Below are 6,290 nucleotides of genomic sequence, written 5' to 3' on the forward strand. Positions count from 1 at the left end.
ATTTTTTTTTCATAATCCAGAAACTATTTCTTAATTGAAATATGCCATAGCGACAGAGATTTGGTGGTTCTTGGAGCGATTTTGCGTGATACCATATATAGTATCATTATAGTACTAAATAACAGAAAAATGATAATGGAAACAGAGAACAGTTGTAATACTAGCGCCCTCTAGTACTATTTCGTATAGAATGCAGTGGTATGTAACTTTCATGATTCCGCGTTACATGGGAGAGCTTACACTCTACATGCTGTTGTAAGTACCCATGTGCCACCTGAAAGGACAGAGGACAGTCTACTGACTTACAATGCTAAAACTGTGTTTCGATTTCCTTCGATGGACGCAGTAAATTACCCAATGTGGAAAACAAGCAAGTGCGCATACTATTTCACAATCACCATACATATTTTTACACTTTAGTACATAGAAAATTATGAGGCTAAATACACGACCATTGTATATTCTGAACGACTTTGTGCGAGTTACTTAGCAATGGTCAAAATCCTTTGTAATAAATAAGTAATAGGCTTCAACAGCGCCTTAAATTATGCAGAATATTTTATGTTTGATTGGATCATGAAAGCTTCGCAAACTAAACCTGAAAAGTGAAATTACGGGTCAATCCGAAGAAGAAATAGAACAGAAAAGTACTAAATTAGCGAAATAATGTACACTTCTGAGACAAAAGAATGTATAATTGACTAATATAAGATGACTTGAAGCAGTCTTGAATCTAATAAATACTGCACGGTATTTATTAGTTTCGGGATCCTCCGCTAGTGCAGCGTTATGTCTCCGGATTTACAACGCTAAAATCAGGGGTTCGATTTCTCTCGCTGGTCTCAGCAGATAGCCCGATGTGGCTTTATTGTAAGAAAACACATACATTAGTTTCGGGTCCGGGAGCTGGAAACATATTGAACAACTAGTCTTGAGTCAGACCTGTAGTACATGACTTAATTAATATTGAGTCCAGGGGCAGGAAATATAATATTTTAAAAAAAATTAGTTTTGAGTCAAATCTGTAATGTATGTCATTATTAGTCTTCGGCCAGAAACAATATAATTAATAAGCATTTTTAAATAATTGTCATTTCTTATACTTAGTTTTTATAGATATATACTAAAAATACTGCTATGACAAAAAAAAAACTGATAAATTTATCCTGACATGTCTCCAAAACACTCTACTTAAGTCGAATTGTAAACCAAAATAATTCATTTTTGCACTAACTTTTCTTTTTTTTAATAATCGGTCTTGTATTTTAGTCTCTTGGAAGCCCCCCGCTAGTACAGCGGTATGTCTCCGGACTTACAACGCTAAAATCAGGGGTTCGATTCCCCTCGGTGGGCTAAGCAGATAGCCTGATGTGGCTTTGCTGTAAGAAAATCACAGTCTCTTGGGAAAAAGCAGCGCAATAGTTTAATTCATTCGCTTAAGAAAGGCAACACAACGGTACGTTTTAAAGTCACTATGCGATGGCTACAAGATGGTCGTTCAATTAACCGCTGCGAAACGCTACATGATGGTTGCGTATCTAGTAATTAGGATTGTTTTGTTGTGAATTTCGCGAAAAGTACTCCAGGACTATCTGTGTTAGCAGTCCATATTTTAAGAGTAGTAAGCTATAGGGAAGACAATTAGCAAACTCTTAGACTACTCTCTTACCAATGAATAACGGGATTAGCTGTACATTATAACGTCCCATCTGGCTGAAAGGGCGAACATGTTCGTGACAGAAATTCGAACACGCGACTCGAAGTCGCTGGGAAAGATATGACGATGGTCTTGGGTCATATTCTGTTTTGGAAAGGCTACACTATGGTCGTCTGTTTAGTGGGTAAGAGAAGGTATAAGATGGTATTGTATTATATTTGTTTGGGAAAGGCTACAAAGAAGTCGTGTATTATAATACTACATTGGGAAAGATTACATTACGGTCATATATTTAGTCACTTAAAAAAGGTTACACAAGCTCATGGATGATAATCATTTGGTGCAAGTTCTGTGATGGTTGTGTATTTAGTCATTATAAAAAGCAACATGACGGTCCTGCATATATTTTCAACAAAAACATAGTCAATTCTATTTCTCTGTATATATATCATTATGATTACCAGTTCCTCCTGAAAACTAGAATGAATTTTCTTTTGCATTTTTTCCTGCCTTGTTAATACTTCAAGTTATCAATGCGAACAAGCCTTTCGGCCGGTAACAAACCATTTTAGAGTATATCTAGACTTTTATCGTTGCTGAAGTAATGCAAGATTTGTGATCTAGTAGAGGCGTGATAACCGAGGGAGGGATATACCTGTCAAATACACGCAGGGACATTCCCCCGAGAGAGCGGTGGAGATCAATCGATACAAGTCTGATCACAAATGTCCCTTGTGCGGAAATTACATTCTAACCGTAATTATTAATGTTGGTCACGTCTCTGGTAACAAAAGAAAATGTGTACTCACCAACAAACTCTGTAGTTCTGACCTGAATGTTGAAGATCCACAAGGTTCTGTCCAAATGCGCTGACAGTTACACTTATCGGAATGTTAGTGAAAACACTAAACAACGTTTGTATCTGTTTTCAACTCGACGAAGGAGCCACGATTGCTGAAGGATCAAGCAAGGATAGGTTATTTAAAACGACTCTACAACCCGCGTATGTTCAAACGCCATCTAGTGAAGAAAACTGAGATGTTTGATTCTTGAATCAGAAAATATAACACTAAAAAAACATAAAAAATAACACACACATGTATATATATCTTTCTTGCATACTTAGATTTTAAGAGTTGTCTGTAAAATAAAATAATATAAAATTAAATAAATGTTCGTGGTTAAAATGTATATGTTATTATTATTAACTACAGTATATTTGACGAAAATATTTGCATACTGTTCTATATTAATGTTACTGTCCACTTGCATGGAAAAGTATTGAGTAAATGCCAAAGTAGTAAAAGAGAAGGTATTGTATGACCGTTAAACCATGTACAAGTTGTTATTCTGGTCTGTATAAATTGTTTTCAGCATTTTTTCTTCAAAACATATGCACAAGTGCTTTGTACAAAACGTGTGGTTTTGGTATAACCTTTCTCCAAATGGATCAATGCTTTATTCTGACAATTTTTCTGTAGTTGATGTAGAGTCATGCCTCGTCACGTGCCAGAAGTTATAGGGCGTCAAACTGTTCAAATGTCCAGAAATGGAATGAATCAAATGGACATTGCCAGAAGGTAGAGTACTCCCAGTGTACTGTATCCAGAATCCTGAACGTCAGTGGACTGCAGGAAATGTTGTTTAAGAAACGTCTGCTGGTATACGCCAGACATCGAGGTAAAAATACACCTTGCAACACCTTACGATGAGAATGGCATAAGCACATTTGTTCAAGGTATACAGAAGAAAAGTAAACATGAGACTGACCAAATAGGGTTATCTTGCTAGAATATATTTCTGTAATTCGATATTAGTTAGACAAGACAGCATGTCAACTTAGAGCTAGAACACTGGCGACATGTCATCTTTTCAAATGAGTCCTAAATCCGTGTTTTTAAAATTGATGGTAGGATTGGTGTTCGTCGTTTGCCTGGAAAACAGATGACGAAATTCTGTTTTGTTTTGTTTTTCATAAAGAACACCACAAGAGGTGGTGAGTACGTGTTTAGGCAGCTATTCTTAATGGTAGGTAAATTGCTCTTCATACCCCTCAAGGAAACGTCACTAATGTCTCCTTAAAACATCATATTGAGACGATATTTCTGCACATATTTTAGACGATTATCTCAGCCAGGAGGATGTTACAAAATAGCCATGGCCAGCATAATCCCATTGAGAACTGTTGGTCAGAACTAAAGCGTAAAATTACTAACTATGACTGTAAATTAACTACTGTAGCTGAGCGGCATCACCTTATAGTAAAAAGTTCTAATGAAATCACAGTAAATTACACCAATAACATCATTGACAGCGCCTTGCGGATATTATCAGAGTACAAAGAGGATCAACATGAGTATTTGATATGAATTAATATAAGATTACAAGTGCTATTTATAATAATTTGATGTCATATTTTGTTGTTATATATATGTTTTGGTAAGGTTTTGTTGTTATAGGTGACATGTTGAGTAACGCGTTTCTACAGATTTCTGATAAAATTGTTTGCTGTTCAAGTACATCGCTTATGGTATCCATATAATGTATTTCATTATACATTTTATACGTATATGTTTAATAAAACATGCATTTCTCAGTTTGACAGCGATAAATGTATTTGCATCCCTTTTAATAATAATGATATCACTTGTATCAAAATATGCAATTCGTTGGCCAAGGCTGTATCTTTTTTCGCTTGAAATCAGTGAGAAGCGCCCCCAGTAGCACAGCGGCATGTCTGCAAACTTACACTGTCTAGGATCCGGATCCCGATACCCATGGTGGACAGAGCACAGATGGTTCATTGTGTAGCTTTGTGCTTAATTCAAAACAACAACAGCGAGAAGTAAATTAAAGTAGAATTTGTTATTTTCAGACGAAAGGAAGAAATACACCTAAATGTTTGGAGAGAGCGAGAAGGAAGAAATACACCTAATTGTTTGGAGAGAGCGAGAAGGAAGAAATACACCTAATTGTTTGGAGAGAGCGAGAAGGAAGAAATACACCTAATTGTTTGGAGAGAGCGAGAAGGAAGAAATACACCTAATTGTTTGGAGAGAGCGAGAAGGAAGAAATACACTTAAATGTTTGGAGAGAGCGAGAAGAAAGAAATACACCTAAATGTTTGGAGAGAGCAAGAAGGAAGAAATACACCTAATTGTTTGGAGAGAGCGAGAAAGAAAAAAATACACCTAAATGTTTGGAGAGAGCGAGAAGGAGGAAATACACCTAATTGTTTGGAGAGAGCGAGAAGGAAGACATACACCTAAATGTTTGGAGAGAGCGAGAAGGAAGAAATACACCTAATTGTTTGGAGAGAGCGAGAAGGAAGAAAAAACAGTATTTTCCTATGCAACGCGTAAAAACCTTAAATAGACTCATACATTTAACTTGAAACATATTAATATAAAACAAAAAGGTGTATAGAAAGTTAGGAATCAAAATTGGATGTTTTTCACAGACACAGACTCGAATATCACCGTTATACCAAAGTTGTTAAGTTACTCTTGTTAGTAGGACTCCAAGTATTAAGACGTTATGTAGTGTATTAGTTGGAATTAAAAAAATTTTATATTGAGTTATGGAGTCTGAAAGCCTTACTTTATAGAACAGTTTTTGAAAAGTAGGAAGTGTATTTAATAAAGGAACTAGAATGCTTTGTCTTACACATAAACTCTGGAGCACGACGTAGTGTATTTCATTATGGATAAATCTTATAAAGTTGTATATATGAAGATATTTAGATATATGTAGAGTTTATTACATGTTAACAAGATATTATTCTTATTCTAAGAAGTTAAAGCAAATAGGAATATGGTTTTGTTTTTTCTGTTTTTTTTTAATTTCGCGCAAAGCTACTCGAGGGCTATCTGCCCTAGCCGTCACTAATTTAACAGTGTAATACTAGAGGGAAGGCAGCTAGTCATCACCACCCACCGCCAACTCTTGAGCTACTCTTTTACCAACGAATAGTGGGACTGACTGTCACATTATAACTCCCCCACGGCTGAAAGGGCGGGTATGTTTGGTGCGATCGTGATTCGAACTCGCGACCCTCATATTACGAGTTGAGCGCCTTAACACGCTTGGCCATGCCGGGCCATTTTATTGTGAATCACAAGGAATGTTTCTGACCTTAATCATTACGAAAGTTGAATTAGTCAAGTCACTTGAAATTAGTTTCAGTAATAAGAAGATCTGCTGTTTTACCCTTAAAATATTAGAGAAAAAATATATAAATGATATAATGTCTTTTTTTGGAATTTTTGCAAAACGTTTTACTTGAAAAAAAAACGCTTATGATTGTTCTAGTGGTTTGTTTCAAGCTCTGACTATTTTCCGAGGATAATTTAGCATTGTCAGTAAATGCACGAGCAACTTTTTTCTCGATCTGTTAGATTGTTACGTTATAATGAACTGCATCCTGGACGTTTTTATTTTTATTGTAGAAAGCTAATGCAATATGTTACTAAGTGAAACCGATGTAACAACGCGGATAAAAACAAAAGTGGTCGTAGTTTGTAGGATATACATGTGATACACTCAGTAATTTAGATGTTATAGGAGGAAACTTTGCCTATATACAAGCTGAAGTGACATATTATATGTAAGCAAGGAAAATGTTCGTAAATAA

At 35.7% G+C, this 6,290-nt stretch overlaps 1 protein-coding gene across 2 annotated transcripts in view; it reads right to left on the minus strand.

The window, feature by feature from the left end:
- The window catches only part of LOC143249249 (chondroitin sulfate proteoglycan 4-like), a 92,806-nt gene extending 90,205 nt beyond the window's left edge, over positions 1 to 2,601 (minus strand). For both annotated transcript variants that reach the window (XM_076498763.1, XM_076498762.1), the window contains exon 1: positions 2,467 to 2,601. The gene's annotated coding sequence lies outside the window, so the exon portion shown is untranslated. The remainder of the gene's footprint in view (positions 1 to 2,466) is intronic.
- Between the last annotated feature and the right edge of the window lie 3,689 nt (positions 2,602 to 6,290).

This window comes from Tachypleus tridentatus, chromosome 4, assembly GCF_004210375.1.
Source record: "Tachypleus tridentatus isolate NWPU-2018 chromosome 4, ASM421037v1, whole genome shotgun sequence".
NCBI lineage: Eukaryota > Metazoa > Arthropoda > Merostomata > Xiphosura > Limulidae > Tachypleus > Tachypleus tridentatus.